Genomic DNA, 13,038 nt, shown 5'->3' with positions numbered 1-13,038 from the left:
ACTTAAAGATGCATTAACCCGCATCCTAGACCACTGAAATTCCCAGAAATATTTTTGGCACGAAAAATGCATCCTACACCCCTGAAAGTTCAGAAAATGTTGGCAGCCCAAAAAAGGCATTAAAATGCATTTAAGACCTCCAAAAATGTTGAACACTTTGGAGGCCCAGAAAAGAGGTTTACAGGCATCCTAGACCCCCTAAAGTCCAGAGAATGTTGGTGGACCAAATATGGTGTCAGAGAGCTCTGAATGTCCCAAAAACATTTGCAGCCTGAAAGGGGCATTAACCCGCATCCTAGACCACTGAAATTCCCAAAAATATTTTTGGCACGGAAAATGCATCCTACACCCCTGAAAGTTCAGAAAATGTTGGCAGCCCAAAACAAATGCCTTAAAATGCATCTTAGGCCTTCAAAAATGTTGAAAACTTTGGAGACCCAAAAAAGGGGTTTACAGGCATCCTAGACCCCCTAAAGTCCACTAAAGTCCAGAAAATATTGGTGGACCAAAAACTGTGTCAGAGAGCTTTGAATGTCCCAAAAACATTTGCAGCCTGAAAGGGGCATTAACCCGCACCCTAGACCACTGAAATTCCCAAAATTATATTTTTCACGAAAAATGCATCCTACACCCGTGAAAGTTCAGAATATGTTAGCAGCCCAAAAAAGGCCTTAAAATGCATTTTAGGCCTACAAAAATGTTGAAAACTTTGGAGACCCAAAAAAGGGGTTTACAGGCATCCTAGACCCCCTAAAGTCCAGAAAATATTGGTGGACCAAAAACGGTGTCAGAGAGCTCTGAATGTCCCAAAAACATTTGCAGCCTGAAAGGGGCATTAACCCGCACCCTAGACCACTGAAATTCCCAAAAATATATTTGGCACGAAAAATGCATCCTACACCCCTGAAAGTTCAGAATATGTTAGCAGCCCAAAAAAGGCCTTAAAATGCATTATAGGCCTCAAAAATGTAAACAAATCTTTGGAGGCCCAAAAAAAGGGTTTATAGGCATCCTAGACCCCCTAAAGTCCAGAAAATATTGGTGGACCAAAAACTGTGTCAGAGAGCTTTGAATGCCCCAAAACATTTGCAGCCTGAAAGGGGCATTAACCCGCATCCTAGACCACTGAAATTTCCCAAAATATTTTTGGCACGAAAAATGCAATCTACACCCCTGAAAGTTCAGAAAATGTTGGCAGCTCAAAAAAATGCCTTAAAATGCATCTAGGCCTTCAAAAATGTTGAAAACCTTGGAGGTCCAAAAAAGGGGTTTACAGGCACCCTAGACCCCCTAAAGTCCAGAAAATGTTGGTGGACCAAAAACGGTGTCAGAGAGCTCTGAATGTCCCAAAAACATTTGCAGCCTGAAAGGGGCATTAACCCGCATCCTAGACCACTGAAATTCCCAAAAATATTTCTGCCACGAAAAATGCATCCTATACCCCTGAAAGCTCAGAATATGTTAGCAGCCCAAAGAAGGCCTTAAAATGCATTTTAGGCCTACAAAAATGTTGAAAACTTTGGAAGCCCAAAAAAGGGGTTTATAGGCATCCTAGAGCCCCTAAAGTCCAGAAAATGTTGGTGGACCAAAAACTGTGTCAGAGAGCTCTAAATGTCCCAAAAACATTTGCAGACTTAAAAATGCATTAACCCGCATCCTAGACCACTGCAATTCCCAGAAATATTTGTGGCACGACAAATGCATCCTACACCCCTGAAAGTTCAGAAAATGTTGGCAGCTCAAAAAAGACATTAAAATGCATTTTAGACCTGCAAAAATGTTGAAAACTTTGGAGGCCCAAAAAAGGGGTTTACAGGCATCCTAGACCCCCTAAAGTCCAGAGAATGTTGGTGGAAAAAATATGGTGTCAGAGAGCCCTGAATGTCCCAAAACATTTGCAGCCTGAAAGGGGCATTAACCCGCATCCTAGACCACTGAAATTCCCAAAAATATTTTTGGCACGAAAAATGCATCCTACACCCCTGAAAGTTCTGAAACTGTTGGCAGCTCAAAAAAAGGCCTTAAAATGCATCTTATGCCTTCAAAAATGATGAAAACTTTGGAGGCCCAAAAATGGAGTTTACAGGCCTCCTAGACCCCTAAAGTCCAGAAAATGATGGTGGACTAAAAATGGTGTCAGAGAGCTCTGAATGTCCCAAAAACATTTGCAGCCTGAAAGGGGCATTAACCCGCATCCTAGACCACTGTAATTTCCCGAAATATTTTTGGCGCGAAAAATGCATCCTACACCCCTGAAAGTTCAGAAAATGTTAGCAGCCCAAAAAAGGCCTTAAAATGCATTATAGGCCTGCAAAAATGTTAAAAAAAAATCTTTGGAGGCCCAAAAACAGGCTTTACAGGCACCCTAGACCCCCTAACGTCCAGAAAATGTTGGTGGACCAAAAACGGTGGCAGAGAGCTCTGAATGTCCCAAAAACATTTGCAGCCTGAAAGGGGCATTAACCCGCATCCTAGACCACTGAAATTCCCAAAAATGTTTCTGCCACGAAAAATGCATCCTATACCCCTGAAAGCTCAGAATATGTTAGCAGCCCAAAGAAGGCCTTAAAATGCATTTTAGGCCTAAAAAAATGTTGAAAACTTTGGACGCCCAAAAAAGGGGTTTATAGGCACCCTAGAGCCCCTAAAGTCCAGAAAATGTTGGTGGACCAAAAACTGTGTCAGAGATCTCTGAATGTCCCAAAAACATTTGCAGACTTAAAGATGCATTAACCCGTATCCTAGACCACTGAAATTCCCAGAAATATTTTTGGCACGAAAAATGCATCCTACACCCCTGAAAGTTCAGAAAATGTTGGCAGCCCAAAAAAGGCATTAAAATGCATTTTAGACCTCCAAAAATGTTGAACACTTTGGAGGCCCAGAAAAGAGGTTTACAGGCATCCTAGACCCCCTAAAGTCCAGAGAATGTTGGTGGACCAAATATGGTGTCAGAGAGCTCTGAATGTCCCAAAAACATTTGCAGCCTGAAAGGGGCATTAACCCGCATCCTAAACCACTGAAATTCCCAAAAATATTTTTGGCACGGAAAATGCATCCTACACCCCTGAAAGTTCAGAAAATGTTGGCAGCTCAAAACAAATGCCTTAAAATGCATCTTAGGCCTTCAAAAAATGTTGAAAACTTTGGAGACCCAAAAAAGGGGTTTACAGGCATCCTAGACCCCCTTAAGTCCAGAAAATATTGGTGGACCAAAAACTGTGTCAGAGAGCTTTGAATGTCCCAAAAACATTTGCAGCCTGAAAGGGGCATTAACCCGCATCCTAGACCACTGAAATTCCCAGAAATATTTTTGGCACGAAAAATGCATCCTACACCCCTGAAGGTTCAGAATATGTTAGCAGCCCAATAAAGGCATTAAAATGCATCTTAGGCCTTCAAAAATGTTGAAAACTTTGGAGACCCAAAAAAGGGGTTTACAGGCATCCTAGACCCCCTAAAGTCCAGAAAATATTGGTGGACCAAAAACTGTGTCAGAGAGCTTTGAATGTCCCAAAAACATTTTCAGCCTGAAAGGGGCATTAACCCGCATCCTAGACCACTGAAATTCCCAAAAATATTTTTGCCACGGAAAATGCATCCTACACCCCTGAAAGTTCAGAATATGTTAGCAGCCCAAAAAAGGCCTTAAAATGCATTATAGGCCTGCAAAAATGTAAAAACAAATCTTTGGAGGCCCAAAAAAGGGGTTTATAGGCATCCTAGACCCCCTAAAGTCCAGAAAATATTGGTGGACTAAAACCTGTGTCAGAGAGCTTTGAATGCCCCAAAACATTTGCAGCCTGAAAGGGGCATTAACCCGCATCCTAGACCACTGAAATTTCCCAAAATATTTTTGGCACGAAAAATGCATCCTACACCCCTGAAAGTTCAGAAAATGTTGGCAGCTCAAAAAAATGCCTTAAAATGCATCTTAGGCCTTCAAAAATGTTGAAAACTTTGGAGGCCCAAAAACAGGCTTTACAGGCACCCTAGACCCCTAAAGTCCAGAAAATGTTGGTGGACCAAAAACGGTGGCAGAGAGCTCTGAATGTCCCAAAAACATTTGCAGCCTGAAAGGGGCATTAACCCGCATCCTAGACCACTGAAATTCCCAAAAATATTTCTGCCACGAAAAATGCATCCTATACCCCTGAAAGCTCAGAATATGTTAGCAGCCCAAAGAAGGCCTTAAAATGCATTTTAGGCCTAAAAAAATGTTGAAAACTTTGGAAGCCCAAAAAAGAGGTTTATAGGCATCCTAGAGCCCCTAAAGTCCAGAAAATGTTGGTGGACCAAAAACTGTGTCAGAGATCTCTGAATGTCCCAAAAACATTTGCAGACTTAAAGATGCATTAACCCGCATCCTAGACCACTGAAATTCCCAGAAATATTTTTGGCACGAAAAATGCATCCTACACCCCTGAAAGTTCAGAAAATGTTGGCAGCCCAAAAAAGGCATTAAAATGCATTTTAGACCTCCAAAAATGTTGAACACTTTGGAGGCCCAGAAAAGAGGTTTACAGGCATCCTAGACCCCCTAAAGTCCAGAGAATGTTGGTGGACCAAATATGGTGTCAGAGAGCTCTGAATGTCCCAAAAACATTTGCAGCCTGAAAGGGGCATTAACCCGCATCCTAGACCACTGAAATTCCCAAAAATATTTTTGGCACGGAAAATGCATCCTACACCCCTGAAAGTTCAGAAAATGTTGGCAGCCCAAAACAAATGCCTTAAAATGCATCTTAGGCCTTCAAAAATGTTGAAAACTTTGGAGACCCAAAAAAGGGGTTTACAGGCATCCTAGACCCCCTTAAGTCCACTAAAGTCCAGAAAATATTGGTGGACCAAAAACTGTGTCAGAGAGCTTTGAATGTCCCAAAAACATTTGCAGCCTGAAAGGGGCATTAACCCGCACCCTAGACCACTGAAATTCCCAAAATTATATTTTTCATGAAAAATGCATCCTACACCCGTGAAAGTTCAGAATATGTTAGCAGCCCAAAAAAGGCCTTAAAATGCATTTTAGGCCTACAAAAATGTTGAAAACTTTGGAGACCCAAAAAAGGGGTTTACAGGCATCCTAGACCCCCTAAAGTCCAGAAAATATTGGTGGACCAAAAACGGTGTCAGAGAGCTCTGAATGTCCCAAAAACATTTGCAGCCTGAAAGGGGCATTAACCGGCACCCTAGACCACTGAAATTCCCAAAAATATATTTGGCACGAAAAATGCATCCTACACCCCTGAAAGTTCAGAATATGTTAGCAGCCCAAAAAAGGCCTTAAAATGCATTATAGGCCTCAAAAATGTAAACAAATCTTTGGAGGCCCAAAAAAAGGGTTTATAGGCATCCTAGACCCCCTAAAGTCCAGAAAATATTGGTGGACCAAAAACTGTGTCAGAGAGCTTTGAATGCCCCAAAACATTTGCAGCCTGAAAGGGGCATTAACCCGCATCCTAGACCACTGAAATTTCCCAAAATATTTTTGGCACGAAAAATGCAATCTACACCCCTGAAAGTTCAGAAAATGTTGGCAGCTCAAAAAAATGCCTTAAAATGCATCTAGGCCTTCAAAAATGTTGAAAACCTTGGAGGTCCAAAAAAGGGGTTTACAGGCACCCTAGACCCCCTAAAGTCCAGAAAATGTTGGTGGACCAAAAACGGTGTCAGAGAGCTCTGAATGTCCCAAAAACATTTGCAGCCTGAAAGGGGCATTAACCCGCATCCTAGACCACTGAAATTCCCAAAAATATTTCTGCCACGAAAAATGCATCCTATACCCCTGAAAGCTCAGAATATGTTAGCAGCCCAAAGAAGGCCTTAAAATGCATTTTAGGCCTACAAAAATGTTGAAAACTTTGGAAGCCCAAAAAAGGGGTTTATAGGCATCCTAGAGCCCCTAAAGTCCAGAAAATGTTGGTGGACCAAAAACTGTGTCAGAGAGCTCTGAATGTCCCAAAAACATTTGCAGACTTAAAAATGCATTAACCCGCATCCTAGACCACTGCAATTCCCAGAAATATTTGTAGCACGACAAATGCATCCTACACCCCTGAAAGTTCAGAAAATGTTGGCAGCTCAAAAAAGACATTAAAATGCATTTTAGACCTGCAAAAATGTTGAAAACTTTGGAGGCCCAAAAAAGGGGTTTACAGGCATCCTAGACCCCCTAAAGTCCAGAGAATGTTGGTGGAAAAAATATGGTGTCAGAGAGCCCTGAATGTCCCAAAACATTTGCAGCCTGAAAGGGGCATTAACCCGCATCCTAGACCACTGAAATTCCCAAAAATATTTTTGGCACGAAAAATGCATCCTACACCCCTGAAAGTTCTGAAACTGTTGGCAGCTCAAAAAAAGGCCTTAAAATGCATCTTATGCCTTCAAAAATGATGAAAACTTTGGAGGCCCAAAAATGGAGTTTACAGGCCTCCTAGACCCCTAAAGTCCAGAAAATGATGGTGGACTAAAAATGGTGTCAGAGAGCTCTGAATGTCCCAAAAACATTTGCAGCCTGAAAGGGGCATTAACCCGCATCCTAGACCACTGAAATTTCCCGAAATATTTTTGGCGCGAAAAATGCATCCTACACCCCTGAAAGTTCAGAAAATGTTAGCAGCCCAAAAAAGGCCTTAAAATGCATTATAGGCCTGCAAAAATGTTAAAAAAAAATCTTTGGAGGCCCAAAAAAGGGTTTTATAGGCATCCTAGACCCCCTAAAGTCCAGAAAATATTGGTGGACTAAAACCTGTGTCAGAGAGCTTTGAATGCCCCAAAACATTTGCAGCCTGAAAGGGGCATTAACCCGCATCCTAGACCACTGAAATTTCCCAAAAAATGTTTGGCACGAAAAATGCATCCTACACCCCTGAAAGTTCAGAAAATGTTGGCAGCTCAAAAAAATGCCTTAAAATGCATCTTAGGCCTTCAAAAATGTTGAAAACTTGGAGGCCCAAAAACAGGCTTTACAGGCACCCTAGACCCCCTAAAGTCCAGAAAATGTTGGTGGACCAAAAACGGTGGCAGAGAGCTCTGAATGTCCCAAAAACATTTGCAGCCTGAAAGGGGCATTAACCCGCATCCTAGACCACTGAAATTCCCAAAAATGTTTCTGCCACGAAAAATGCATCCTATACCCCTGAAAGCTCAGAATATGTTAGCAGCCCAAAGAAGGCCTTAAAATGCATTTTAGGCCTAAAAAAATGTTGAAAACTTTGGACGCCCAAAAAAGGGGTTTATAGGCACCCTAGAGCCCCTAAAGTCCAGAAAATGTTGGTGGACCAAAAACTGTGTCAGAGATCTCTGAATGTCCCAAAAACATTTGCAGACTTAAAGATGCATTAACCCGCATCCTAGACCACTGAAATTCCCAGAAATATTTTTGGCACGAAAAATGCATCCTACACCCCTGAAAGTTCAGAAAATGTTGGCAGCCCAAAAAAGGCATTAAAATGCATTTTAGACCTCCAAAAATGTTGAACACTTTGGAGGCCCAGAAAAGAGGTTTACAGGCATCCTAGACCCCCTAAAGTCCAGAAAATGTTGGTGGACCAAAAACGGTGGCAGAGAGCTCTGAATGTCCCAAAAACATTTGCAGCCTGAAAGGGGCATTAACCCGCATCCTAGACCACTGAAATTCCCAAAAATGTTTCTGCCACGAAAAATGCATCCTATACCCCTGAAAGCTCAGAATATGTTAGCAGCCCAAAGAAGGCCTTAAAATGCATTTTAGGCCTAAAAAAATGTTGAAAACTTTGGACGCCCAAAAAAGGGGTTTATAGGCACCCTAGAGCCCCTAAAGTCCAGAAAATGTTGGTGGACCAAAAACTGTGTCAGAGATCTCTGAATGTCCCAAAAACATTTGCAGACTTAAAGATGCATTAACCCGCATCCTAGACCACTGAAATTCCCAGAAATATTTTTGGCACGAAAAATGCATCCTACACCCCTGAAAGTTCAGAAAATGTTGGCAGCCCAAAAAAGGCATTAAAATGCATTTTAGACCTCCAAAAATGTTGAACACTTTGGAGGCCCAGAAAAGAGGTTTACAGGCATCCTAGACCCCCTAAAGTCCAGAGAATGTTGGTGGACCAAATATGGTGTCAGAGAGCTCTGAATGTCCCAAAAACATTTGCAGCCTGAAAGGGGCATTAACCCGCATCCTAGACCACTGAAATTCCCAAAAATATTTTTGGCACGGAAAATGCATCCTACACCCCTGAAAGTTCTGAAACTGTTGGCAGCTCAAAAAAAGGCCTTAAAATGCATCTTATGCCTTCAAAAATGATGAAAACTTTGGAGGCCCAAAAATGGAGTTTACAGGCCTCCTAGACCCCTAAAGTCCAGAAAATGATGGTGGACTAAAAATGGTGTCAGAGAGCTCTGAATGTCCCAAAAACATTTGCAGCCTGAAAGGGGCATTAACCCGCATCCTAGACCACTGAAATTTCCCGAAATATTTTTGGCGCGAAAAATGCATCCTACACCCCTGAAAGTTCAGAAAATGTTGGCAGCTCAAAAAAATGCCTTAAAATGCATTTTAGGCCTACAAAAATGTTGAAAACTTTGTAAGCCCAAAAAAGGGGTTTATATGCATCCTAGAGCCCCTAAAGTCCAGAAAATGTTGGTGGACCAAAAACTGTGTCAGAGAGCTCTGAATGTTCCAAAAACATTTGCAGACTTAAAGATGCATTAACCCGAATCCTAGACCACTGAAATTCCCAGAAATATTTTTGGCACGAAAAATGCATCCTACACCCCTGAAAGTTCAGAAAATGTTGGCAGCTCAAAAAAGGCATTAAAATGCATTTTAGACCTGCAAAAATGTTGAAAACTTTGGAGGCCCAAAAAAGGGGTTTACAGGCATCCTAGACCCCCTAAAGTCCAGAGAATGTTGGTGGACCAAATATAGTGTCAGAGAGCTCTGAATGTCCCAAAAACATTTGCAGCCTGAAAGGGGCATTAACCCGCATCCTAGACCACTGAAATTCCCAAAATATTTTTCGGCACGAAAAATGCATCCTACACCCCTGAAAGTTCAGAAAATGTTGGCAGCTCAAAAAAATGCCTTAAAATGCATCTTAGGCCTTCAAAAATGTTGAAAACTTTGGAGGCCCAAAAACAGGCTTAACAGGCACCCTAGACCCCCTAAAGTCCAGAAAATGTTGGTGGACCAAAAACGGTGGCAGAGAGCTCTGAATGTCCCAAAAACATTTGCAGCCTGAAAGGGGCATTAACCCGCATCCTAGACCACTGAAATTCCCAAAAGTATTTCTGCCACGAAAAATGCATCCTATACCCCTGAAAGCTCAGAATATGTTAGCAGCCCAAAGAAGGCCTTAAAATGCATTTTAGGCCTAAAAAAATGTTGAAAACTTTGGACGCCCAAAAAAGGGGTTTATAGGCACCCTAGAGCCCCTAAAGTCCAGAAAATGTTGGTGGACCAAAAACTGTGTCAGAGAGCTCTGAATGTCCCAAAAACATTTGCAGACTTAAAGATGCATTAACCCGAATCCTAGACCACTGAAATTCCCAGAAATATTTTTGGCACGAAAAATGCATCCTACACCCCTGAAAGTTCAGAAAATGTTGGCAGCTCAAAAAAGGCATTAAAATGCATTTTAGACCTGCAAAAATGTTGAAAACTTTGGAGGCCCAAAAAAGGGGTTTACAGGCATCCTAGACCCCCTAAAGTCCAGAGAATGTTGGTGGACCAAATATAGTGTCAGAGAGCTCTGAATGTCCCAAAAACATTTGCAGCCTGAAAGGGGCATTAACCCGCATCCTAGACCACTGAAATTCCCAAAACTATTTTTGTCACGGAAAATGCATCCTACACCCCTGAAAGTTCAGAAAATTTTGGCAGCTCAAAACAAATGCCTTAAAATGCATTTTAGGCCTTCAAAAATGTTGAAAACTTTGGAGACCCAAAAAAGGGGTTTACAGGCATCCTAGACCCTCTAAAGTCCAGAAAATATTGGTGGACCAAAAACTGTGTCAGAGTTTTGAATGTCCCAAAAACATTTTCAGCCTGAAAGGGGCATTAACGCGCATCCTAGACCACTGAAATTCCCAAAAATATTTTTGGCACGAAAAATGCATCCTACACCCCTGAAAGTTCAGAATATGTTAGCAGCCCAAAAAAGGCCTTAAAATGCATTATAGGCCTGCAAAAATGTAAAAAAAAAATCTTTGGAGGCCCAAAAAAGGGGTTTATAGGCATCCTAGACCCCCTAAAGTCCAGAAAATATTGGTGGACTAAAACCTGTGTCAGAGAGCTTTGAATGCCCCAAAACATTTGCAGACTGAAAGGGGCATTAACCCGCATCCTAGACCACTGAAATTTCCCAAAATATTTTTGGCACGAAAAATGCATCCTACACCCCTGAAAGTTCAGAAAATGTTGGCAGCTCAAAAAAATGCCTTAAAATGCATCTTAGGCCTTCAGAAATGTTGAAAACTTTGGAGGCCCAAAAACAGGCTTTACAGGCACCCTAGACCCCCTAAAGTCCAGAAAATGTTGGTGGACCAAAAACGGTGGCAGAGAGCTCTGAATGTCCCAAAAACATTTGCAGCCTGAAAGGGGCATTAACCCGCATCCTAGACCACTGAAATTCCCAAAAATATTTCTGCCACGAAAAATGCATCCTATACCCCTGAAAGCTCAGAATATGTTAGCAGCCCAAAGAAGGCCTTAAAATGCATTTTAGGCCTAAAAAAATGTTGAAAACTTTGGACGCCCAAAAAAGGGGTTTATAGGCACCCTAGAGCCCCTAAAGTCCAGAAAATGTTGGTGGACCAAAAACTGTGTCAGAGATCTCTGAATGTCCCAAAAACATTTGCAGACTTAAAGATGCATTAACCCGCATCCTAGACCACTGAAATTCCCAGAAATATTTTTGGCACGAAAAATGCATCCTACACCCCTGAAAGTTCAGAAAATGTTGGCAGCCCAAAAAAGGCATTAAAATGCATTTTAGACCTCCAAAAATGTTGAACACTTTGGAGGCCCAGAAAAGAGGTTTACAGGCATCCTAGACCCCCTAAAGTCCAGAGAATGTTGGTGGACCAAATATGGTGTCAGAGAGCTCCGAATGTCCCAAAAACATTTGCAGCCTGAAAGGGGCATTAACCCGCATCCTAGACCACTGAAATTCCCAAAAATATTTTTGGCACGGAAAATGCATCCTACACCCCTGAAAGTTCAGAAAATGTTGGCAGCTCAAAACAAATGCCTTAAAATGCATTTTAGGCCTTCAAAAATGTTGAAAACTTTGGAGACCCAAAAAAGGGGTTTACAGGCATCCTAGACCCCCTAAAGTCCAGAAAATATTGGTGGACCAAAAACTGTGTCAGAGAGCTTTGAATGTCCCAAAAACATTTGCAGCCTGAAAGGGGCATTAACCCGCATCCTAGACCACTGAAATTCCCAGAAATATTTTTGGCACGAAAAATGCATCCTACACCCCTGAAATTTCCGAATATGTTAGCAGCCCAAAAAAGGCATTAAAATGCATTTTAGACCTGCAAAAAATGTTGAAAACTTTGGAGGCCCAAAAAAAGGGTTTACAGGCATCCTAGATCCCCTAAAGTCCAGAAAATGTTGGTGGACCAAAAACTGTGTCAGAGAGCTCTGAATGTCCCAAAAACATTTGCAGACTTAAAGGGGAATTAACCCGCATCCAAGACCACTGAAATTCCCAGAAATATTTTTGGCACGAAAAATGCATCCTACACCCCTGAAGGTTCAGAATATGTTAGCAGCCCAATAAAGGCATTAAAATGCATTTTAGACCTACAAAAAAGTTGAAAACTTTGGAGGCCCAAAAAAGGGGTTTACAGGCATCCTAGACCCCCTAAAGTCCAGAGACTGTTGGTGGACCAAATATGGTGTCAGAGAGCTCTGAATGTCCCAAAAACATTTGCAGCCTGAAAGGGGCATTAACCCGCATCCTAGACCACTGAAATTTCCCAAAATATTTTTGGCACGAAAAATGCATCCTACACCCCTGAAAGTTCAGAAAATGTTGGCAGCTCAAAAAAATGCCTTAAAATGCATCTTAGGCCTTCAAAAATGTTGAAAACTTTGGAGGCCCAAAAACAGGCTTTACAGGCACCCTAGACCCCCTAAAAAAAACGGTGGCAGAGAGCTCTGAATGTCCCAAAAACATTTGCAGCCTGAAAGGGGCATTAACCCGCATCCTAGACCACTGAAATTCCCAAAAATATTTTTGCCACGGAAAATGCATCCTACACCCCTGAAAGTTCAGAAAATTTTGGCAGCTCAAAACAAATGCCTTAAAATGCATCTTAGGCCTTCAAAAATGTTGAAAACTTTGGAGACCCAAAAAAGGGGTTTACAGGCATCCTAGACCCCCTAAAGTCCAGAAAATATTGGTGGACCAAAAACTGTGTCAGAGAGCTTTGAATGTCCCAAAAACATTTTCAGCCTGAAAGGGGCATTAACCCGCATCCTAGACCACTGAAATTCCCAAAAATATTTTTGGCACGAAAAATGCATCCTACACCCCTGAAAGTTCAGAATATGTTAGCAGCCCAAAAAAGGCCTTAAAATGCATTATAGGCCTGCAAAAATGTAAAAACAAATCTTTGGAGGCCCAAAAAAGGGGTTTATAGGCATCCTAGACCCCCTAAAGTCCAGAAAATATTGGTGGACTAAAACCTGTGTCAGAGAGCTTTGAATGCCCCAAAACATTTGCAGCCTGAAAGGGGCATTAACCCGCATCCTAGACCACTGAAATTTCCCAAAATATTTTTGGCACGAAAAATGCATCCTACACCCCTGAAAGTTCAGAAAATGTTGGCAGCTCAAAAAAATGCCTTAAAATGCATCTTAGGCCTTCAAAAATGTTGAAAACTTTGGAGGCCCAAAAACAGGCTTTACAGGCACCCTAGACCCCCTAAAAAAAACGGTGGCAGAGAGCTCTGAATGTCCCAAAAACATTTGCAGCCTGAAAGGGGCATTAACCCGCATCCTAGACCACTGAAATTCTCAAAAATATTTCTGCCACGAAAAAT

This window comes from Ambystoma mexicanum, chromosome 1q (assembly GCF_040938575.1).
Source record: "Ambystoma mexicanum isolate Mex_15411 chromosome 1q, UKY_AmexF1_1, whole genome shotgun sequence".
NCBI lineage: Eukaryota > Metazoa > Chordata > Amphibia > Caudata > Ambystomatidae > Ambystoma > Ambystoma mexicanum.
This window is presented reverse-complemented; position numbering follows the sequence as displayed.